Source organism: Gopherus evgoodei, chromosome 1 (assembly GCF_007399415.2).
Source record: "Gopherus evgoodei ecotype Sinaloan lineage chromosome 1, rGopEvg1_v1.p, whole genome shotgun sequence".
NCBI classification, from domain to species: Eukaryota; Metazoa; Chordata; order Testudines; family Testudinidae; genus Gopherus; species Gopherus evgoodei.
In genome coordinates this window covers 89,207,128-89,232,473 of record NC_044322.1, presented here as the reverse complement: position 1 = coordinate 89,232,473, position 25,346 = coordinate 89,207,128, and positions in this window count along the sequence as shown.

Genomic DNA, 25,346 nt, shown 5'->3' with positions numbered 1-25,346 from the left:
GCAGCGATGATTGGAGGCTGATGGACACAATGGAAAAAATGCTAGGTTGCTGTCAGCATTCACAGACCTGCTTCACACAGTACAGCATCATTTCTGGGACCAAGAAAAAAACACTGACTGCTGGGATTGCATCATAATGCAGGTTTGGTTTGGGATGATGAGCAGTGACTGCAAAAGGCCACATTCCTTGACCTCTGTGCCAAACGTGCCCTAGAATGAGCTGCAATAACAGCAGAGAAGCAAGTAGTGTCCGTACTCTGGAAGCTTGCAATGCTGAATTGCTGTCTCTCAGTGGGAAATCCTTTGGAATTGGATCTATCATCTAATTGTGTAGGGCCAGTAAGAGTTTCCTGCTACAAAGGACTGTGACTCTCAGCAATGTGCAGGAAATCGTGTATAGATTTGCAGCAATGGGATTCCAGAACATCAGTGGGGCATTCGATGGGATGCATGTCTGTACCCTGGCACCAGTCCAGCTTGCCAATAAGTACATAAACAGAAAGTGATACTATTTCAAGGTGATGCAAGCACTAGTGGATCACCTGGGTCACTTCACCGATATCATTGTGAGCTGGTCCAGGAAGGTGCATGACACTTGCTTCCTTAAGAACACAGGACTCTCTCCAGAATTGTAAGCAGGGACAGTCTTCCAGGACTGACATTTTCCTATTGGCAGTGAAAGTCAGTAGTGATTCTGGGAGACTCCATGTACCCCATAACTTCCTAGCTCGTGAAGCCATATACTGGTCATTTTGACAGCAACAAAAACAGATTCAGCTACTGGCTCAGCAGCTGAAGGATGACTGTTAAATGTGTTTCGGGTAGACTGGATCTCAGCCAGGCAAACATATGAATTATTATACCTGTGTGCTGTGTGCTGCATAATATCTAAGAGACAAAGGGGGAAAGGCTACCAGTGGAGGGAGGTGCAAATTAGACAGGCTGTCTGCTGAGTTTGAAGAGACAAACACGAGGGCTACTAGAAGAGCCAACTGTAGAACTCTAAGGGAGGCCTTAAAAGAGCATTTTAACAGTCAGTCATACTAATTTGTGTGATGCTTTTACAAAAGTGCCTTCATGTGTACAGAACTTAAATAAGCAGGGTGCATTAATAACTGCTATTATGAATTTTGTGATGTGCCAATTATAGTTGATGTAAGCTAATACATTTTCTGAATTTCAAAAAAAGAGGGAACTTTGTGTGCAAAGGAACAGTACAAATGAAAGTACAAATACACAAGATAAAACAGCTTACCTAGGATTGCCAGGTGTCCAGTTTTTGACCGGAATGCCCAGTCTCAAAAGTGTCCCTGGCAGCTCTGGTTAGCAACACTGTCCGGGCCATTAAAAGTCTGGTCAGTGGCACAGCGGGGCTAAGGCAGACTCACTACCTGCTGTGGCTCTGCAGAGCTCCCGGAACCAAGGGTATGAATCCTCTCTGGCTCCTATGGGCAGTCAGGGGGCTCATCACTCTGCCCCTACCCCAAGAGACAGCTCTGCTGCTCCCATTGGCCAGAAACTGTAGCCAATGGGAGCTATGGGGGCAATGTCTGTGGAAGGGGAAATGCACAGAGCCACCTCACCATGTCTTCACATAGGAACTAATGGGGGAACATGTCGCTCCTTCTGGGAGCTGCTTGAGGTAAGTGCCACCCAGCACCTGCACCCCTGACACTCTCCCATGCCCTCCGAACACCCTGCCCCAGCCTTGATCCCCCTCCTGCCCTCCAAACCACTCGGCCCCAGCCCAGAACTCTCTCCTGCACCCAAACCCCTCATCCCAAGCTCCATCCCAGAGCCTGCACCCCCAGATGGAGCCCTCACCCCGCCTTTACCCCAACCCCCTGCCCCATTCCATAGCCCCCTCCCAAACACTCATTTTTAGCCCCACCCCAGAACCCATATCCCATCCCACACCCCAACCTCTGCCTCAGCCCAGAGTCCCCTCCCATACTCTGAATCCCTCAGCTCCATCCCCAGCCCGGAGCCCCCTCCTGCACCCAAATCCCTCATCCTTGGCCACACCCCAAAGCCTGTACCCCCGGCTGGATCCCTCATCCCCTCCTGCATCTCAACCCCCTGCCCCATCCTGGAGCCCCCTCCCCATACCATGAGCTCCTCATTTCTGGCCCCATCCTGGATCCCACACCCCCAGCCAGAGGCATCACTCCCTCCTGTGCACCCCACCCAGAGGCTAATAAAAGAGCCAACGGTGGAGGTCTAAGGGAGGTGTTTATTGGGGTTAATTTCAAGCAAGCATATCCATAGGTCTACACACCAACAGAGTCTGTTTCCCAGTGGTCTGTTCCCAGCTCTGATGCCACAGAGCCATTACCAATGTCCCTGTTTCCACCTCCTCCTCCTTAGTAGATCCAAATATACCTATAGTGCACGCCCTTGGTTCCATCCCTTACAATTTATGGTCATGTTTTGTTTTGGGGGGTCATGAGTCTGGGTCTTTGTACTACCTCTTTTGTATCCCATGGGAGGAATAGGGAATGAGGTTGTGTACTAGCCAAGGCCAGTCTTTTTTTTTGGCTTTTAGTGTTTCTTGTGCCTTCCATCCCTCTCACCCCTCCTAACTGTTTGCTTGATCTTGGCTTGAGAGAAGAGCATTCCAGTGTATGCTCGTATATTACACTCCCACCATACATACCCTGTAACACTTTTAACTCTATTCCTTGTCTTTTCATTACACTAACATACCCATCTCGCTGGGCAGAAGCAACACACAGTGTCTTTGTTCATTGTTCACAAATATTAATAAGGACATAAAAGTATCAAAAATCAAACCCAAAAGTCTATCTCAAGCAAAAAAACAGGCCTATATACTGACACTTTTTCTTTCTGTATATTTGATTGATTTATATCTTAACTATTTTTTTTAGAATCTTTTTACGATATTAACAGGGTATGTTGAATTTTAAGGTCCAAAACACTGGTCCTTAACCTGTAAGTTACCCTATTGAGGAATTCAATGCATAAGACTGTATCTAATAATCCATGGAGTCTCTATGTCTATAAAACTCCAGATATTATTGGGAACCATCCCCTTTTCTCTCACTCACTTTCTCTCTCTCTCTCTCTCACACACACACAGTGCTTATATAAGCATATATAATCTTGGGAAACTGATAAGGGATAATTGTTTCATCAGAGAGGGAAGAATGATTATGGGGGAAAAAGATCCACTGAAAAGTATTGTTTTGAAGAATTGTTAGTCCTCTCACCTGTAAATAAGTATGTCATCACATATAAATGCGGTAAACTGAGAATGTATAGAAATGACATCAGAATATATATTTCTTTTGGCAAAGAGGGTCTTTGTGTTTGAAAGCCCTATATAATGGCACTGGTGATGGAACTTAGATGGGTAAAGAAGCTTCACATCCCTCCAGTTACAGAGAAGAAGAGACACAGATCCAGCTCTTTATTCCATCATAAGGTGGCAGCGTATCTATTATTTCTGTGTTCTGTACATGCTGTACTAATCTCTGATTGATAAACTTTGATTACATAATTCTAACTGAGCCTGTTGTTCAACTATCTAGAGTTATCATTAACTCAGACATGCAACATAAGGAATTATGCATTTACACATTTACCCAAACTCCCTTCCCTTTCATCCCTAGGCTCATCTGCACTCACCTTGTGTCATGGCCAGGTCATGAGCAGACAGACTCAATAGTCAGAACCCAAAGTTCACATTCACAAGACAGGAGTCAGCTGAGTCAGGATACCAGGAGGTCAGAGTCAGGAGGCAAACTGAAGGTCAGAATCACAAATCAAGTGCTAGGAGTCACACAAGCTCTGGATGCCAGGAAATAGAGCCAGAGTCCAGCTGTTCAGACAGCTTCCTGGTCCTGCTGCTGGACAATCAGTTTTCCTATACTTTCCTGACTCCGCCAATAGGATTGGGGCTGGGGTTCATGGGTCCCAAGTATACTAGCAACAGGCTGTCAGATGGAGGGTTGGAGCATGACTGTTCCTATTAAGTCCTGCAAACCCAGGTTCGAGACACACAGGTTATAACACCTGGCTGGTCTAGCTTAGACATGGGTGTGTAAAGCCCGTCAGATCTAGAGCACAGAGATACCAGTCAGTTGGCATCTCCATGCTGTCACCCAGCAGCAGCATAACCAATATGTGCTCCACAACCTGCTGTAGACACAGACCATGAAAAGTCACACCTCAAGGGGTCTGACAGGCAGGATGGCTCCTGCTTGGGTTCCTGCCCTATATAAATCCAAGGGACATTCATTGCTACCATGACCATTACTGTTCTCTGCTCCAGATTCCTGATTTGGACCTTGGCCTGAAAACTGACTCTGAACCTTGGTATTTACCCTGGCTTGGAACCTGATTATGAACTTCTGTGCTACTCCCAGCCTCAGGTTTCCCTGCTCTGACCCTTGGTCCTGACTACTCTTGTAGGGATTCCAACACAGTGGTTTCAAACAGCTCCTGGATGCTGGATGGCTTGCATCTTCTCTTCCTAACTGTGCACTGTATGGGCTCACCATCAGGCTCCCTTGAGTGTAAGTATGGCATGCAGTTCCTTGAAGTAGCAGGTCTGTGGAGTGGCCCAAGTTTTGTTGTTCATCTTCCTTACCTTCCAATATGCCTACCATAGTTTCTTTGAATTCATGTGGAATTGCTGTCATGCCTCACTTTCAGCAATGTGAATGTAGATGTCAATGTTCCTGGAGTAGTCTCTTATCCCCCAGTCTGAGGAGATCCAAAACTCAGTTTCTGCTCCAGGTAGAAATATGTTTAGACCAGGGATTCCCAAAACTGGTTCACAGCTTGTTCAGGGTAAGCCCCTGGTGGGCCGCGAGACACTTTGTTTACCAGAGCGTCCACAGGTACAGCCACTCGCAGCTCCCAGTGGCCGCGGTTCGCCATTCCCGCAGCTCCCATTGGATGGGAACAGCAAAGCACAGCCACTGGGAGCTGCCATACATGTGGATGCTCAGGTAAACAAAGCACCAAGCTTGGAGCTGCCACAGCTGGGAGAGGCGCCCCTACCCCGCGCCCCCAGTTGGACTCAGAGCTGTGGCAGCTGAGAAGAGGTACCTCTCTATTGGCCTCAGCCTCCGAGCTGCATCAGCTGGGAAGAAGCACCCCTTCCCTGGCCCCAGGCTCAGAGTGCTGCCACCAGGGAGAGGTGCCTCTCCCCCAGCCCTCGGGGCCACTTGTGCTCCAAGCCTCTCATCATGGGCTCACCCCAGAGCCCGTACCCCCAGCCAGAGCCCTCACCTCCCCAGGACCCTCAACCCTCTGCCCCAGCCCTGAGCCCTTTCCCACACTTTGAGCCCCTCAACCCCACTCCCATCAGACATCACCTCCATATTGGTGCACATAACAAAACACCTCCACATTGGTGCACATTCCACAGATGGGTGTAAAAAATTAAAGGGAACATTGCTCATAACTGGGGGCTAGTAGTTGTGCTCATGAAGATGGGAAACTTGGGGGAAAGCACTTCAAAAACATGCCAGGGTTTTTAAAGCAGGGTTGGGCTTCTGGTGTCTTAATTCTACTACCTGGGAATTTTAATTGGGCTGGAGGGCCACTGTCATGGAGAGTTGAGACAGGTAACACAATGTCTACACTATCACAGCTTCAACAGAAGTAGGACCTCATGCCTCCGTCATCTGAGGAGATGATGATACTGCATCATTGTAAAGGGAGCTTACATTGGTGGGAGACAAATTTAGGTGGAGACATGCAAAATGAGGTGAAAACAAGGCGACTTAAACTGACCTAACTTTGTAATGTAGACTAGGCATATAACACTTGCAATATAACTTCCAAGATGCATGCTTTTTAAGAAGTACAAACTGTTATGAAACAAAGTTAAACCGCAACTGTTACTTGGAGTTGAAATGTGAAAAAGCCTTGGTTTGATAAAGAGAACAAGATTATACTTGATACAAAATCTGCACAAAGGCTAAAAAGCATAGCTTCACTGACCCAATCTCTCTGAAGTTTCTTCTTTGAGCAAGCTTCTCTGTGAATATCCAAATCAATATTTCAACAACACTCTAGAACTGATTCCTCTTGGGAATCGCTGTTTTGGAAATTGGTCTACCTTTTTTGAATCATGTATTCTATTTTCTTTCACAGGCTAGGTTAGAAAGAGCAAGAGTTGACAGATAATTCTGTGTAATTGACACGGGAAGGTAAAACGATCTGCCTCTGAAATGCAATAGGGAATAAGGCTGGAAATATACTATATTTATCTCTGTTATTGGAAAATAGGCTGGAACACTATAATATGCCTATCACAACCACAAGTTTAGTTTGGAAACTATTTTCCATTCTCTGTTATCCAAAACATTTGGGCTAAAATTTCCCAGTTTTGTTTTCTGTCTAAAAGGATTTTTTTTAAAAAAGAGAAATTTACATGTTATGATATTTACCATTGCAATTATTTGTTGAGGTTCTGCAGGGATAACTATAAACAAAAATCAGACCCAAACAAACTTCCACTGAATTATGGAATTATTGAATTATTATCAAACTTAGCATTTTAAATTATTATTCCCGAAGAACATGTGCTTTCCTAAGTTTGGAAAGTGTGTCTGTGTGCAAGCGCATGTATATATCAGAACTGAGGTTAAAATGTTATTTTTTGCATTTCAGGTCAAATCCTAGTTCCACTGCAGTCAGCAGCTGTTTTCCATTGACTGCAGTGCAAGCAGGAATTGGCCTTTAGAGCTGGGGGATTGTGCATATACAAAAACAGGTAGATAACTGTGGAGCTATTTCACTACAGGAATGTAAAAAGTCAAAGCAGGAAGGGATTATAAAATGGACAGGTTTTTGAATAAAAGTGCTGGAGCTTGTAAATCAGTGAACTGATTAGTTCTGGAATAAAGAAGTTAGGGATTGTGAAGCTACAAGTGTGCTCTAGTTCAAGAAAAAAGACTTTACATGCTCTGCTGGCAAAAGTGGCAGAACTTATTAGCTGTGTCAGCCAAAGAGTGGGACCAAGAGGTGGTATGGAAAGTGTATGGAGCTGGTGTACAGGATTGTTGAGGTCTTCCAGACATAAAGAGTAACTATAGATACTTTAAATCAGGATAACACTTATCTTTATAATGGAAACTACCACAATAAGCAAGAACACATGATAGTCTCCATGAGAGAGCAAGTTGACTGTAGCAAGTTGAACCTTGCCTCCACAGCAGGTAGGGGGCCTGCTTTTCTGTTTAGAGTACACAGAAGACAGGGTATACAAATGCAAGGTACAAATATGGTTCTGTCTGTTCCATATATCCTAGTTCTGATTCAAAACCAACTGAAGTCAGGGAGAGGGAGAGGCTTTTCTTTGATTTCAATGGGCTTTGGATTAGTCCCTTTGTGCTAAAAAGTAGATGACACAAGGATGACCAAACTTCAGTTGTTCTTCAGCATAATGATCTAGAGCTGTTCAGCACCAGCAGCCAGCTCTTCTAGTCTGCCCCATAATCTCCCAGTGTTTCCCTCAAACACTCTTTTCCTATAAATAGATTTTCATATTGTTACAATTTGAAAATTGGGTCTATTAGCTCTGAATGATAAAGCTGATAAGGTCCACTGGGGAAACTGACAGGAATTCTTAGGTGAGTAACCTACTGAAAGCAACAAGCAAGTGTTAGTTATCCAAGGAACCAGTGAAGTTTATAAACGGTGCCAATTGATTAACTATGAAATAAGGATATAACAAATTCCACAGCATAGGAGTCTTCTATAACTCTGTTTTTATAAATCTGAAGTATCAGAGGGGTAGCCGTGTTAGTCTGGATCTGTAACAGCAAAGAATCATGTGGCACCTTATAGACTAACAGACGTTTTGGAGCATGAGCTTTCATGGGTGACATGCATCTGACGAAGTGGGTATTCACCCACGAAAGCTCATGCTCCAAAATGTCTGTTAGTCTATTAGGTGCCACAGGATTCTATAAATCTGAAGAGTTTCTCTGGACATGACTTTTAGCCAAAACATGTGTATTTTACTTTAGAAAACCAAGAGGTGAGGTTCAGTAGGATTCTAAAAATCAGTCTTTAACTGTCTATGAGTCAAGGATTTTTAAAATCTCCACTGTCATCATCTAAGGAGCTTGTAGTTGAGCATAAATTCATATATATTAATTGAATTGCTCTGTAGGAAGAACATGCAGACTGCACAAATTAGATAACTCCGGATTTCTCTTTTCTTCCCGAACTCATAAGGACTTAATCATACGTTCTATATATATTGCATAAGTAACATATAATATAGAGTTTATTCTTGCAGAGCTACTGACATGGCAGCACACATCAAGCAGCTGCCAAATATGTTAAGCATTGTGTTTAATGCTCCCAGTTTAACAAAATGGATTAAAGATAATCCAGTTTGTGGAACAATTTTTGGACTTCAATTTGTAAAAGTGCTGTTACATTTCCTGCCATTTATTCCTGGGGTTATCTTATTAGTAACCCTCTGCCTCATGCATACATCAGATTTGCTCAGACAGAAATGACCATCATGGGTTAATTCTTACCAATGAGCTATCTCTTTGCAGTGCATTCAAGTCTTTATGTGTTCTTCTTGTTTGTTCAGGAAAATAAACTGTACCTTAACAGGTGTTAATCAACAGTTGGAATAAAACATATGTACGTTTTGAAAGAAATGACAGTAACTTGCTTTATCTACATGTTTTCAAATATGAATGTTTGCTTCTGGCTAGTGGTCACTACACTGCCTTTACTCGGTCACTTACACCAGCTAATTGTTTTTGCGTGGTCATCTAAGATTTATCTAATTGAAAATAAGATACTTCTGCTAATGTTAGGAAATGGGCACAATTATTTGTCCTGAAGGGAATCACTGATAATGCTGATTTCCCTAGTATGTATTGAAACAAATATTCAAATACAAATAGCTGAGGTTTTTTTAGTTTTTTTTAAGAGCTGTCTTATTTTTTTTCTGGATTTTTTGAATAAATTATTATTTGAAATGTTAGCTTTGCTTCATAGTCCTAACCTAGCAAGTGAGCCTAATTTTTCACACCATTTAACAAATTAATCCACCTCACCTTACTTAAGAAATACTTCACAGATCTTCTCTATCTTAAATAGGCATTTGAGAGGCATTTTTAGCCTATCAAGAATTCCCTTGAATACATGTCAATAAGACATGGAAAATGGTACAAATATGTACAGTACATCTGACACTCAATTAAAATATCCAAAAAACACAACTAGTAGCCAGGAAGATTTCTGTCAAAGTTAACCATTGCCTCATTCCCAATCTCTATCTAAGCCTCCATTTCAAAAGTGCAAGTGTGTGTGTGTTCTACTCTTTTGGCCACATTGTGATGGCCTTACTCATAATATCTATGACTTGGTCTACTCTTAAAATTTACACCAGCATAGTTGCATTAGTCACAGGTGTGAACAAAACAGAACCCCTAGGTATCATAACTCTGTTGATGGAAATCTCAATGCAGATGCAGCTATGCCAACAGAGAGCAATTCTGTTCACATTGCTAATGTCATTTGGGGAGATGGTGTTCCTACACCAGCAGAAAAGCTTTTTGTGTCAGCAGCATCTACAGTGCAGTGTAGGCATAACCTGACTCAGTCAATAATGTATAGCTGTGATGGGCTGAATCACAGAAACCCCTTTGGGAGCTGCCACCTGATGTGCCCAGACTACTTCTACCCTGCTTTCCTTTCCAGCTCAGGACTCCAGCACCCTGTCTTGCTGAGCCAGACACTCCCGTCTGCTCCAAAAAAGACCCAAGGTTTAATTACTTGCCCCAAAGCTGCAGGTTTACCTGAAAGCAGCTCACAGAAGTGTTCCTGTCTTTAACACTCAGACGCCCAACTCCCAATGGAGTCTAAACCCAAATGAACCTCTACCCTGATATAATGCTGTTCTCGAGAGCCAAAAAATCTTACCACGTTATAAGTGAAAGCATATTATATCAAACTTTGATCCGCTGGAGCACTGCTTTACCGCATTATATCCAAATTCATGTTATATCAGGTCACGTTATATAGGGTAGAGGTGTAAATCCATTTTACCCTGTATAAAGCTTATACAGAGTAAACTCATAAATTGTTCGTGCTCTATAACACTGATAGAGGGAGATGCACAGTTGTTTGCTCCCCCAGGTAATAATACACACTCTGAGTTAATTAATAAGTAAAAAGTGATTTTATTAAATACAGAAAGTAGGATATAAGTGGTTCCAAGTAGTAACAGACTGAACAAAGTAAGTCACCAAACAAAATAAAACAAAATGCACAAATCTATATCTAATCAAACTGAATACAGATAATCTCACCCTTAGAGATGCTTCAGTAAGTTTTTTTCCTCAGACTGGACACCTTCCAGGCCTGGGCACAATTCATTCCCCTGGTACAGCTCCTGTTTCAGCTCAAGTGGTAGCTAGGGGATTCTTCATGATGGCTCTCCCCTTTGTTCTGTTAGACCCATTTATATATCTTTTGCATAAGGCAGGAATCCTGTGTTCCTCTGGGTTTCCACCCCTCCTCAGTGGAAAAGCACCAGGTTAAAGATGGATTCCAGTTTATGTGACATGATCACAAGTCACTGTAAGACCCCAACCCTTCATTCCTCCCAGCCTGTCCCACAGGAAGGCTTGCTTACAAACAGAGCCATCCAGTCAATTGTCCTGTTTGAGGGGAGCCATTAAGATTCCAAACAACCATTAATGGTCCATATTTGCATAATTACAATAGGCCCTCAGAGTTATATTTTATATTTCTAGTTTCAGACACAAGAGTGATACCTTTATACAAGTAGGATGACCACACTCAGTAGACAATAAGCTTTGTAATGGTACCTTACAAGAGACCTTTTGCATGAACCATATTCCAGTTAGATTATATTCACTCATTATCAATTTTTAAATAAAATTATATGGATGAAGCATATTCCAGTTACATTGTATTCACCCATTAGCATATTTTTATAAAATCATATAGACTGCAAGGTCACAATAGCCTTTTTTAATGAGTAGTCTCAATACCCAACAGGAGTAAGGCAATCAGATTCTGGCCCTAAGATTTTTTTTTCCAGCATTTCTTTTGAACTAGAGATTAGGTTGAAGAACCATGTCTTGGTTTAGGCAAAATCTCTGTATCTGTGTCTTACCTTCACAGTGATAAAAGCAAAGCTGTATCTGATATTGGATTAATGAACTGTAAGACTCTGAAGTATTTTATGTTTTCCAAATTTCCTTTGCCCACTTGTGACATTACCAAGCTAAAGCATAACTCTTCTTTTCCCTTTTTAAATTTCCCTGTTTCCTGCACTAGGAGGGAAATAATATAAAGAAATGAAAGACCAGTGCTAAATGTTACACTATGTAGATCTGTACAGGAGTGTATAGTAAATCAGCCCATAGCATTGTCAAACCAGACATGGGACTATACAGTTTCCTAGCCCCCACCACTGTCAGAATACAGACAGAATCATGCAGTCAGTTGTCTTTTGGGATTACACACACAAAAAACGGGAGTAGACACATGCTCAGATTTTTTCAGAAAAATTCAGTAAATCATTCCCAACATATATACAACAAAATTACATATAAGAGAAGGCAGGAAACTATCTCCAACAGTGCCAATATATACATAGAACTGTTTGGAAACAAATCCCTAAGTTGCTTGGGGGGCTATCTCCTGCAATCTGTGATATAACATTTAGTTAAAGAGCAGTCAGGAAACAAGCTCCAACCTAGTCCCAAAATATCCTGGCATTCTCCCTTCCTTTCAGCACATCTTAGGCATTATTGCTTGCACCAGGGTGGGGGTAGGGATAGGGAGCACTTCTCCAGCAGTCAGGCTGGGGATTGCTTCCTGCTCCTCTGCTTGTTGGGCCCCCCTAACCTTGTTGGACCTGGTGAAACGTCACCATTTTCACCATTGTAGCATCTTCCTATTCCTTTTGGTGGGAGCCATTCCCCAAAACTAATCTCTAGGGGTTACCAAGAAGCTCCTGTGTGCCATGTGTCACTTATGTATGGTCCTCTACCTATTCCTTCCAGATTCTGGCCTGCAGACTGCTATCTATATAAAGGAAGAGGAGAAGGAAAGAAATTCCTACTGTTGTTTCCCACAGTAAAGGACATCATAACTGCCAGGTCAGCACAAAGTGCAGATGTTTGAGCTGCGGAAGTAGAAGGAAGGCTATGTAGGTTGGAATGGAGGCAAGCTGGAGAGAGAGGTGAGGAGAGACCTCTGGTGTTGGGGGAGAGGCATGGTACAATATCTGAAGAGGAAATGTGCTAAAATAGTATTCTCATACATTTGTTCTGAATCTGGATTTGGAATATTGATCTACCAATTGTTTTGGATCTGAACTGGTATAAACCCAGTCCCCAAAACACTCTTTCAGGGACCATCTTTTGGGACCATCTCCTTTTAGGGTGAAATTCAATTGAAAGATATTAGTTATATATAATCTGCTATACAAGATAAAACACATCAAGAGTTCAACAATTTTATATTAACTGTTCTGATCAACTATTTTTAGGAACAGATTCTTATATGGCATGAAACCAGTGATTTGAAATATGCAAATTATTCTTACTATACTAATCTGACTATTCAAAATGCCCTAATTAAGTGTTCATAGGATAGTTTGAATGTAAATCCCTATTTTGATTGGATCAATATTCCAGTGTAACAAACCCTTTCATTTTGCATAGTTTTAATTTTAAAATAGTTTAGTTTAGCTCTTCCAAGTAATATAAATTATGGGTTAAAATATACAATTTAGATATCTAAATACTTGATTGCACCCTCAAATCACGTAGATAGACATCTGCTGGTATATACTTCTGCAATTAATGTGGTGCACAAATTTGTGGATGCAGTTACTTAAGTACAAAATGGTGCTTTCAAAAACGGAGGCTGTGGTGAGATACTCTCAAAAATCAAAACAAAAGTATATTTGTTATGTAAATCCCTTTATTCAAGTTAGTGGGAATGACAAAACTAAAGATTCCTATAGCACTTTGAAAATGTACCAATATGCATATCACTTTAGTCCACAAGGATTCTCAGTGTTCAGGTAGGCACCACACAGAAAACAGCAAAGGCACATCTTTACTATCTGGTCAAGAGCACGCTATCAAGTTGCAGCATGCACATGGGTGTTTCTACACTATATGTAAAATACAACTGATTGTATTGGGAATAAAAGTTGGATAGAAAGGTATCCAATAACCTTATTATGTCTGTAGCAAGCAAGGATATGACAGATTTACAGAACTTCTTCTGAGCATGATCATGCACAGCTTCAATATCTAGTAGCAGGTGTGAGGGAGGAAAAAGCAAGAAATGTGTAGGGGTTTGGAGTTATTTTACAGGCAATCAGAGGCTGAAGAATACATTTCAAGAGTTTAAAAAACTTACACTACAGTTCAAATTCTGTATTAGCAAGAGCAGTCTTGTAATTAAAGGGACTATTTATGTGAGCAAGGCAAATAATTCACCCTATAAGAAAATGTATTTTCTACTTATAGGTAAAATGTAATATATGTTAAGATTATTATAACTTCTAAAATGTAGTAGTAATAGAATGTATCAAATAAGTAATAATAATAATATTACTCATTTATTAAAATTGTGTGATGAAGAAATATGAATAGCAGAGAAAGGATGTTCTTGTGGTTCTGGTAGTGGACCTGGACTCTGGAAATCTGGATTTAAATCACAGCTTTACCGCAGATATCCTGTGTTATCTTGGGCAAGTCAACTAATCTTTGTTCATCAGTTTTTCATGTGTAAAAAGGGCTAATACTGGCTTTCTCTTACCCTTTATATAGTTAAGTTATAAGTTTTTGTGACTATATGTTTATACAGCACCTATCATGACTGATCCCTGATCTGCCTGGGGGCTGTAGCTGCTACTGCAATTCAAATCCTTGTGAAAGTAATAACCACCAACTTACAACAACAGGTGATGTCAGCTCATATTCTGGATGCCTAACAATCAAAACACAGATCAAGGCACAGCACAGACAGTTGTAGTGGCATTAAAGAGTGACCATAGACACAGACAAGATTTCCATGCTCATATTGCTGGAATTCACTGCCAACACAAGCACATTACATAGCAGGAGTAAGTGGCTCCAATTTTTAGAGTGGTGCTAAGTAACTGCTCTTCTTCTCCAAAAGAACTCACAGAGGGCTCCGAAATATCCCGTCTTCACTTCAATATCTGCATGGAACCACTGGGAGAGAGAATGACATACTGCAAGCTCTATAGGCTGATTACATTCCACCATACATCTTTAATTCCCAAGTGATAAAACTACAAATACTGATATGTCAGAATGCCTACAGGAAATCAGGTCATTGATGGAAAGCAGCTGGCTCAAGATGAAACCAGGCAGGATAAGAGTAAAGTAGGTCAGAAGGGGTAAATGCTTTGAAGAACTCAAAGAGATATAGTCTCCATCTTCCATGGAAGGCATGCAGCCCCATTCGTCAAAGTGGCTCAAAGAGTCAGGGTCCCGTTTGACCCCTCACCCAACCTGATAAGATTGAATCTAAAAAAGCCTGCCTTCACCTACAGCTTGCTAGGGCACTTCACTATTTCCTCTGGGATGAGGTTCTGGCCACAGTGGCCAATGCATTTGTCAGCTCCAGGATGGATTATAGAGAATCACAGTATCTTAAACTGAGTTAGAAGATATTGCACAGGCTCCAGTTGGTACAGGAGGCAGGTCTCTGTTTTCTCCATGGCTCAAGTCCCAGTGAGCATAGACCTGATATGTGCAAGTCTCTCCACTAGTTCCCAGGCAGATTCTGAGGCCAAAAAGTTTGAGTCTTAATTTTCAAAGCAAGTAATGAACCAAGCATTGACTATATTAAAGACTTATTTTGATCTATGAACTACTGTGGCAGCAGTGCTCCTCTGAGACAATGTTTTGTCCCCAGTTCTCACATGATTAATCCTGGGCTTTGTGATATACATTCTCATTCCAGAAAATGTGGCTATTGTATGGACTTCCAGAGGAGATCAGGCCAATCCACAGTCTGATCACCATTAGGAAATATAGCAAAACAGTCCTCTTCACACAAGTATTTCCATCATGACACTAAACACACTGACATCCCCTGGGATCTGCCACCTGATATGCCCAGACTACTCCTACCCCTGCTTTCCCTGCCAGTTCAGGACTCCAGCACCCTGTCTTGCTGAGCTAGACACTCCTGTCTGCTCAGGGTCTGAATAAAGACCCAGGGTCTGAATTACTTGTCTCAAAGCTGCAGGTTTACCTGAAAGCAGCTCACAGAAGTGTTCCTGTCTTTAACACTCAGATGCCCAACTCCCAATGGGGTCTAAACACAAATAAATCCGTTTTACCCTGTATAAAGCTTATACAGGGTAAACTCATAAATTGTTAGTCCTCTATAACCCTGATAGAGAGATATGCACAGCTGTTTGCCCACCCAGGTATTAACACATACTCTGAGTTAATAAGTAAAAAGTGATTTTATTAAATACAGAAAGTAGGATTTAAGTGGTTCCAAGTAGTAACAGACAGAACAAAGTAAGTCACCAAGCAAAATAAAATAAAATGCATAAATCTATGTCTAATCAAACTGAATACAGATAAGATCCTCACCAGTTCCAAAATGTTCCCTTTTACAGACTAATCTCCTGTTAGCCTGGGTCCAGCAATCACTCACACCCCTTGCATACTGTCCTTTGTTCCAGTTTCTTTCAAGTATCCTGGGGGGTGGAGAGGCTCTCTCTTTAGCCAGCTGAAGACAAAATGGAGGGGTCTCCCAGGGGTTTAAATAAACTTTCTTTTGTGAGTGGAGACCCCATCATCACTCCTATGCAAAGTCCAGCTATAAGATGGAGTTTAGGAGCCAGCTGGGCAAGTCACATGTCCAGGCATGACTCACAGTTTCTTCCCAGTAGCAGCCATGGGTCACATGCTACCTTCAACATCCTCAAGTAGACTTTGAGCATTCCAAGATTCATTGTCCTTTGTGTGTCTCTTGATTAGATACTTAACTTCAATATTCATTTCTCCAGGAACTGACCAAATGCTCTACTAAGGTTATTTAGAAATGAAGCCAGTGCACAGCCAGTATTCATAACTTCAAATATAAAAATGATACATGCATACAAATCAGATTAATACATTCAGTAGATCATAACATTTGAGATATGTTACGTGGCATATATAGCATAAAACACATTCTAAGCATATTTCCATAAAGCCTTTTGGGACATACCGTCACACCCCCATTATACACATGCAAAAAATTACCTATTTGGTGGAAGGCTAGAAGCTTCAGAAGGGGCTGCATTCAATCTGTGCTGAAGGGAGATACAGCAAGGTGAGCCTCTCACCATTCTCCCTGTTACGCCTCCAACATTACAAATGCATATCTCCATCTACTGCCGTTCTACAAAGAAAGATTTCTCCTTCGCTCTCTCAGCCTCATAAGAGGCAACATATCATGGGCCAAGTCCCAAGGTGTGTTGAGAACCTGCAAGTTCCTCTGAAGTCAAATGCAAGTGTCCCTCAGCTATTTGCATCATATTACATTTCATATTATGGAATGCATGCATAATGATTTTCTATGAAGGTTTGGGAATCACAATTTAGGAACAATTTAGGAACTGTATGTGTCTGTGTCAGGCTGCAAATTCCATTTTGAATAGACAGCATTTTGCCTTTTCTATTGCTTATTTCTATTGCCAAGTTGGGCTTAAGTCCCTTCATACAACGATAAAGGGCTGAGGATAGAGTACCTAAGTCAACAACCCTCTATTGTTAGAAATCTAATTGCTCTAGACAAAAGACTGGTCCCCCTTCATAAGGAATGGTTTAGCAGGGGGGAAGTCACCTTGGCAACAATTACCTGGCAGGCATTTGTTATGTGCAGGGGCCATTTTTCTCTAATCTGAGAAAGAAGCATCCCACAATATGAAAGCCCATGAACCATGCACTGAAACAGAAGGACCAAACAACCTAAGGGACTCTGACTCCAGTTCAAACAATGTTCTGCAGTTGTTAGAAATTTTGAGGCAGGAATATGTGTGTAATGTTTGTTCTATATGCTCTCTACTTTCCCTACACTTTACATTATTTAAATAAAAGAGCATCAACATGTGCAAAGTGTGTTAGTGTGTTAACTGCTTCATGCCATCGAGATGGTTAAACTGGAAATCAGCAGCTTCATACCTTTGGGGAGGGGTTCTGGGAGCGGGATATGATTCAATAGAATGGAATCTGAGGGGCCCCTCTTGCACCCAGAGGGGTTAGACAATTGGACAGAGAGTTTCAGCTCTCAGAAGGTCTGCCCCTTAACAGTATGCACAGGGACCCTAATAGTGGGGCAATAGTAGGACTTTGCTTAGGCTGCAGGGGCTTAAAACACAGCAAATCCAAAGCCGCAGAGGCTTGGATTGCAGTCGTGGTGAGTGCCTGGATGGAGGCACTTGCTAAGAACTGTGACACTGTCATCCTTGGTCACCACCAGGGATTGAATCAAGGCCATCTAGTGTTAATAGCATGAGCCTCTACCACTTGAGCTAAAGAAATAACTCTTGCCAACTACTTGTATCAGACTCTGATCTCTAAAGGCCAATCATTGGCTTGGGATGCACAGTGCACCTCAAGCAGCACATTACACATGGATACTCCTAAAATGTCTGTTCCTTTTTGAAATGTTTTTTGCTGAGGTTGCAGTATTAATCACTGATTATTTTTTTCTTTTGAAATTTTATGCACCAGAGCATACACTTCAAAATGTTATATAAATGGATTTTATACTGCCCTTGTGGGTGCTGGTTGTATCATAGCAACTAGTGTAACTCAGAGCAGAAGTAGTGGAAGGAGACTAGAAACAGATTAAAACCAAAGAACACAGTGCATGGCATAAATAAAATACATAATGTGATGAGGTGCTATAAAGGTTTTATTGCTGCTTGTGGGTGAGTTAACGTTACTATGGGAACTTCAGCTTTTGCATTTCCTGACATTATTTTGTTATAACTAGAAGTGGTTGAAAAATAGGGTATGATGTTCTGAATTTTACCATTTTTTTCTGCCCACTGACAGAGCTAGTGTGAAAGCTAATTGAAAAAAAGAGCCAACCATTCCCACTGATGTCAACATTTCCATGACATTATTTTTGCATATTTTCTTTCTAGATAAATATATAAAAATTAAAATCATTTAACATTCAAGTAAGTTAGGAACAGCCTTGTACAGCAGAATCTGCAGTTAAAACTGAAGCATTTTTTCTGTGTCTTGCAAATGGTTTTCCTAAACTCCTCCCTAGCCCTTAATGGAAGTTAACTTGAGATTCTGAGTATTAGTCATAGGCACAAACAGAAACTATTTCCTCACAAAACTGAGTAAGGGTCACTTTTTGAAACAAGACCTGATGTCTTAATACAAAATATATGCAGTTGTGCACCTATATCTTTTCATGCAGTTCCTGCAATTGTATACACAAATGAATGTATTAAATGTCTAAATGGGCTGCATTTTGAAGTGGTGTTTGAGAAATTATGGTAATTACAGGTGCAATTGTAGGCATGAAACTGAACAAATCTCGGTCCTTGTTCTTTGAAAATGAATCTGAGTTCTCAGATGTCTTTTAATCTTACACTTTTATTATCTACAAATGGAATTCAGTAGCTGCAATTCCTCTTCCCTTTCTCTTACTACTGAGATACTTTTATATTGTTGATGTACTTTTTGATTTTTATAGTGGCACTTATGACACATTGATGGCTGCATTGAAAAAGCATATGATGATATATCAGAGTATTCTACCGTGCAAAGAAATTTATACCAACATCAGATCCAGCTGGATTCTTTTTTCTTATTTCATGTATTTTTTTTCTTCCTCATGATGTAATACACTGAAAGGATTGTAGGAAACCCAGCTGTATTGTCCATTACAGACCATAACTATTGTCATATAAATGTTGGCAACTGGCATTTAGATACTGCAGTAGCTAGATATTAAGAAATACATAGAAGTTAAAGGTGTAACTTTGAAATATAGGAAAAGGGTCAAAATTCATTTTTAAAAGTTACAATAGAAGCAAATAATTGTAAATTACTACTCAAATGTTTTATTTCTATGCCACCACCAAGCAATTCCCTCAGTAAGAGATACTACTTTTGGAACTACTTTTTGCAGTTCCTTCTCTGCAACTGCTACCAGAAACATCTGGTGTGATTCAGTAGTGGAGGATATACATTAAGAACAATGTTCCTTCCATCCTTTCTCAGGATATCAAAGACTCCATTCTCACACAGACTTCACAGCTCAGAGCCCTCTGAGTCTTTATTTAATAGATGGTCCCTTATGCTAGTAGCACAGTTTTCCACACCATTGGACTGGCATACATCCTATAACAATGGTTCTGAGCTTGGTTAAACAATGTCAACCAACAAAGCCTTCAGTAAGCAATTGCTGTTACAGGATAAAGTACTCACGGCAAGAAGCAGAGACAATTTTCTGACTGATTTGAAAAGCTATGAGAGAGAAAAATCTAAAGCTCTGGAACATCTGCATGCTTTCTTCCTTAATTGTTCATGTACAGTTTAACTTCCACATGAATCTTTCAAAATATCATGCTTCAGTAAGCAGAGCTAGTGTAATTCTTTTATTTCATTCACTTCCTCGTCAAGTAGAATATCACACTAGAGAGTTTTGGGGGATGGAGGGAATACTTTCTCTTGCAGTTAATGTGAGACTTCTTAACTTAGTGAGCTAAATGTACTCTATGGGTACTTCTGTTCCTACAAGAAAACCATTACTGCTACTATTTTCCTTGTGCAAAGAATTATGTTATACCTACATTAGTAAGAGCCTCTCATTTTTGTAGCTTTGACCTCCAGATCTTCAAATGTTTTATGCTATGCATATTAAATATTTTTAATAGACAGCTGCTTCATAATAGCAGGGGGAAATCCCTGTATATGGACCTTAGCCATCTCCATTTGACATCAGTGACAAAACTCCCATGGACTTCAGTGAGAGCAAGATGGAATCATGCACTTCAAAGTCTGAGTAGCTTCTGACAACCCTCTGAGATTAGAAGTGACATTTAGGAACTTCTTGTTTGTAGAAAATTCTGCTCAGGAGGCACAAAGAGGATTCAAGAGGAGAGCCCTACAGTTGCAAATCCCTTATTGAAAAGCTCAATAGAATAAAATATAGAATTTCAACCTTTTTCTACATAGCTTTTTACACCCGGACTATCCTATGTAATGTAATGGGTGAATTATATCCATGCTACAGAATTGTATATCCTGCTCTGAGTTGTATCAGCTGATACCATTGCCCTAGGGGGATTACTGAGCATACATCAAACCTAATCTGCATGATGGAGAGGGAGTAGAAATATTGTGATGGGGTTGCATAGAGACATAGATTTTATAGCACCTGAACATTAGCCTATGCATGGGGAATTTCAGGAAGCCAATTCAGTCAGCTTTGAGATGTGAGGGAGACATAGTTAGGAACATGACCTGGCACACATCCTGCACATATGTGCGTATGAGTAACTCTACATCCACATAGAATTGTAGGACTGGAAGGGAACTCGAGATGTCGTCTAGTCTGGTCCCCTGCACTCATGGCAGGACTAAGTATTATCTAGACCATCCCTTACAAGTGATAGTCTAACCTGCTCTTAAAAATTTCCAATGATGAAGATTCCACAATCTTTCTGGGCAATTTATTCTAGTGCATAACTACCCTGACAGTAAGGAAGTTTTTTCTAATGTCCAAACTAAACCGCCCTTGCTGCAATTTAACCCCCTTGCTTCTTGTCCTATCCTCAGTGGTTAAGGAGAATAATTTTTCTCCTCCTCCTTCTAACCACCTTTTATGTATTTGAAACCTGTTATCACGTCCCCTCTCAGTCATCGCTACTCCATACCAAATAAACTCATTTTTTTTATCTTCTCTCACGGGTCATGTTTTTTAGAATTTTAATCATTTCTGTTGCTCTTCTCTTGACTTTCTCTATTTTTTCCACATCTTTCCTGAAATGTGGCACCTAGAACTGGACACAATAATCCATCTGAGGCCTAATCTGCGTGGAGTAGAGAGAAAGAATTACTCCTCATGTCTTACTTATAGTACCACTGCTAATACACCCCAGAATAATATTTGCTTTTTTTTGCAACAGTGTTACACTGCTGACTCATATTTAGCTTGTAATCCATTATGACTCCTGATCCCTTTCTGCAGTCCTCCTTCCTATGCAAACATTTCCCATTTTGTATGTGTGCAACTGATTGTTCCTTCTTAAGGGCTTGTCTACACTTCTGTGTAAGTCGATATAACTTAGAGCAGTCAGGGTTGTGAAAAACCCCATACCTTGGAGTGATATATAATTTAGATAGACTTTAAGCAGTGCTTACACCACACTAGGTCAGCTGTAGACATAGCTTCCACTTCTCATTGAGATGGAGTAATTATGTTGATGGGAGAGTAGTAAAGACAAGCCCTAAGTGGAGTACTTTGCATTTGTCCATATTGAATTTCACCTTATTTCCTTCAGACCTTTTCTCCAGTTTGTCCAGACCATTTTGAATTATAATCATATCCTCCAAAGCCCTTGCAACCCATCCCAGCTTGGCATTGTCTGCAAAATGTATAAGTGTACTCTATGCCATTATCTAAATCAAAGTTGAGGATATTGAACAGAACCGGACCTGGAACTGATCCCTATGGGATGCCACTCGATATGCCCTTCGAGCTTCACTCTGAACCACTGATAAGTACTTTCTAGGAATGGTTTTCTAACCAATTATGCACCCATCTTATGGTAGCTCCATCTAGGTTGTATTTCCCCACTTAGTTTATGAGAAGTTCATACCAGACAGTATCAAAAGCCTTTCTAATGTCAATATATACATCTACTGCTTCCTACCTATCCATAGGGCTTGTTACTCTGTCAAATAAAGCTATTAGGTTGGTCTGACAGATTTCTTCTTGACAAATCCATGCTGACTGTACTTATCATCTTATATTCCAGGTGTTTGTAAATTAGTTGCTTAATTATTTGCTCAATTATCTTTCCAGGTACTGAAGTTAAGCTGACTGGTCTGTAATTCCCCAGGTTGACCTTATTTCCTTTTTTATAGATTTTTTATAGATATTTGCCAATTTCCAGGCCTCTGGAATCTCTCCCGTCTTCCATGACTTTTCAAAGATAATCGCTAATGACTCAGATACCTCCTCAGTCAGCTCCTTGAGTATTCTAGGATGCATTTCATCAGGCCCCAGTGACTTGAAGGTACCTAACTTTTTTAAGTTATTTGTATTTTATTCTTTCTCTAGTTTAGCTGGCCGCCTTTTCACTGCTATGTTAGATGTCCAATCACTACTAACCTTTTTGATGAAAACTGAAATAAAGTCAGTTAGCACTTCTGTCATTTGCACATTTTCTGCTATTGTTGTTCCACCTCTTTGAGTAATGGGCCTGCCCTATCCTTGTTCTTCTAGCTTATAATGCATTTGTAGAACATTTCCTTTATATCCTTTATTCCTCTAGCTAGTTTAATCTCATTTTGTGCCTTGGCCTTTCTAATTTTGTCCCTACATATGTTATTTTTTATATTCATCCTTTGTAATTTGACATAGTTTCCACTTTTTGTAGGACTCTTTTTTGAGTTTCAGATGATTGAAGATGTCTTGGTTAAGCCAGGTGGTCCCTTGCCATACTTCCTAGCTTTTTTACGCAGTAGGAAAGTTTGCTTTTGCACCCTTAGTAATGTCTCTTTGAAAAACTGCTAATTCTCTTGACTTGTTTTTCCTCTTGTCTCCCATGGGATCTTACTTACCAGCTCCCTGAGTTTTCCAAAGTCTGCCTTCTTGAAATCTATTATCTTTATTGTGCTGTTTTCCTTCCTACCATTCCTCAGAATCATGAACTCTTCCATTTCATGATCATTTTCACCCAAGCTGCTTTCCACTTTCAAATTCTCAGCCAGTTCCTCCCTAATTGTCAAAATCAAATCTAGACAGTATCTTCTCCAGTAGCTTTCTCCACCTTCTGAAATAAAAAAAAATAGTCTCCAATACGTTACAAGAACTTGTTGGATAATCTGTGCTCTGCTGTGTTGTTTCTCCAACAGATGTCTGGGTAGTTAAAGTCCCTCATCACCATCAAGCCCTGTGCTTCAGATGATTTTGTTAGTTGTTGAAAAATCTTCACTCACCTCTTGTTCCTGATTGAGTGGTCTGTAGTAGATCCCTACCATGACATCAGCTTTATTTTTACCCCTTTTATCCTTACTCAGAAAGTTTCAACATATGTGTCTTCTATTTCCATCTTAACCGTGGTCCAAGTGTATACATTTTTAACATATAAGGCAATACCATCTCCCTTTTCCCTTGACTGTCCTTCCTGAGCAAGCTGTACCCTTCTATACCAATATTCCAGTCATGCATATTCTCCCACTAACATTCCTGCTTATTCTCATACTTCTCACGTTAGTATATAGTTACCTAAGATACTAATTTGATTTCCCCCCATGCTCTCTCTTGTATCTTCCTTATCCCTCCTATAACAGCCCATGCTCCCCCCAGATTCCAATCTTTATCCCAGTTCTCTATGTTTTGGACTTACTTGTGTGTCAACATTCCTTCCCCACTCTGAACTTTAGGGTACAGATGTGGGGACCTGCATGAACACTTCTAAGCTTAATTACTAGCTTAGATCTGGTACCACTGCTACCATCCAGAATTTCAGTGTCTGGATCACTCCCTTTCCCCCCAAAACCTTCCCCTCCCTGGGTAGACTTGAGAGACTCCTTCACCAATTCCCTGGTGAGTCCAGATCCAATCCCTTGGATCTTAAAACAAGGAGAAATTAACCATCCTCCCCTCTTTTCTCCCACCAATCTCTGGTGAGTCCAGATCCAATCCTTTTGGATCTAAAAACAAGGAAAAATCAATCAGGTATTAAGAAAAAAAGGCTTTAATTAAAGAAAAGAAAGATAAAAGAAAAGCCTTTGGGAGAAATTAGCATACCAGCTACTCTCACAGACAACAGATTTCAGACACAGAGGATGTTCCCCAGGCACAATTTTAGTTACATATAAAAAAAATAATACCCAAATACCCAATTTGATTCTACCTCTATTTTCATGAGACAGGTTACAAAGAAACAAACATAAACCTGTTTATTCCTTTCTAAACTTACTACACTGATAAGAGGCTGGTTCCTTGATCTTTTTCACTCCAGCTGAAACAGAAACTCTAAACAAAGGAAAAACTTCCCTCCTTCCTTTTGAAACATCTTGTTCCCCCATTGGTTCTTCTGGTCAGGTTGTTAGTTAGGCTAGGTGAACTTTTAAACCCTTTACAGGTAAAAGAGGCATTAACCCTTAACCATCTGTTTATGACATTGTGGGATTTTGTTACCTGCCCCCATTAAACCTATTTTAAAGCCCTCTCATGATGTTAGCCAGTTTTATCCAAATATGCTTTTCTCCTTCCTCAATAGGTGGATCCCATCTCTGCTTAGCAGTCCTTCTTCCCAGAACAGCATCCCATTGTCAAGAAAGTCAAAGCTCTCCTGGTGACATTATCCTTGAAGATAGGCATTCATCTCCAGGATGCATCTGTCTCTGCCTGTGACCCTATCCTTGATTGGAAAGATGAAAGAGTACACCACCTGCACCCCCAACTCCTTCACTCTCAAAGCCCTGCAGTAACTTATGATATGCTCAGGGTCATACCTTACAATATTGTTAGTGTCCACATGGCTGAGTAGCAGGAGTCAGTAGACAGAGGACTGGATGATCCTTGACAGTCCCTCCATAATATCTTGGATATGGGCCTCTGGCAGGCAGCATACCTCCAGAGATACCATGTCAGGCTGAAAGATGGGCCCCTCCATCCTCCTTGGGCTTATATCTGTAATTACACATAACTCAATAGAAGGAATAGTATATTTGCTGAAAAATGCTGCTTTGGGTCAATTGAAATTATTCTGAAAATTCCCACCGTTCATGAATAGTGTTGGATGATGGGGAGGGAGGTATTTCAGGCTTGATTTAGAAAGGGTCATAGGTTCCATTTAGAAAATAGCAGGTGGTGCTGATGATCTTTATACCCAATGTGTTATTAGGTTAATCACTTGGGATGTGGATGACATATAATGGAATCCCCATACCCGAACAATGACTTGAACTTAGGTCTTTCATTTTCTAACTGAGTGCCCTAACCACAGAGCTATGGAGTGTTTTGCATGCGAGTTTCCTCTGGCCAAATGGGTATTCAAGTATTTTATACAAAGTGGAACAGCTTCAACAAGAGAGAGA